Consider the following 513-nt stretch of genomic DNA (forward strand, 5'->3'; position numbering starts at 1 on the left):
GCGTTAATAAAACACATCTGTTAAGGAGCAAATGTATTTATTGTTATTTTATTGTGAGATTTTGCCTCACCTCCGACCTCTGCTAGACCCCTGCTAGCCACAACTCTTCTTCTCCGTCTTTAGTGTATTTCTGTGGCAGAATTACAGCGCCACACACTGGCCTGGCATGCAAACTACATCGTTTTTAGTCCGTTTCGGTAATCTCGTGTTTTTTAGTAAAGGGAAAGAACTGTTACCGTTTGATGTTATATTTGACATTTAAAAGTTGTGTCGATTTTTTTGAGGTGCCCATTATAGTGAAGTGAAGAGCGTGCGGTTAGTGTGTGCGGTTCTCAATGAGCTGTAGCTGTGCTAATGCCATGAGGAGGAATAATAATAATAATACGTTTTATTTATATAGCGCCTTTCCAGAGCTCAAGGACACTTGCTTTACTTCATCATTACTAGCATGTTACAATTAGCCAATGATCAAGTGTTGTTGACTAATAGTTTTTATAGAAATAAAGACAGTAA

The sequence above is a fragment of the Pseudorasbora parva genome, chromosome 11, assembly GCF_024679245.1.
Source record: "Pseudorasbora parva isolate DD20220531a chromosome 11, ASM2467924v1, whole genome shotgun sequence".
Classification (NCBI taxonomy): domain Eukaryota; kingdom Metazoa; phylum Chordata; class Actinopteri; order Cypriniformes; family Gobionidae; genus Pseudorasbora; species Pseudorasbora parva.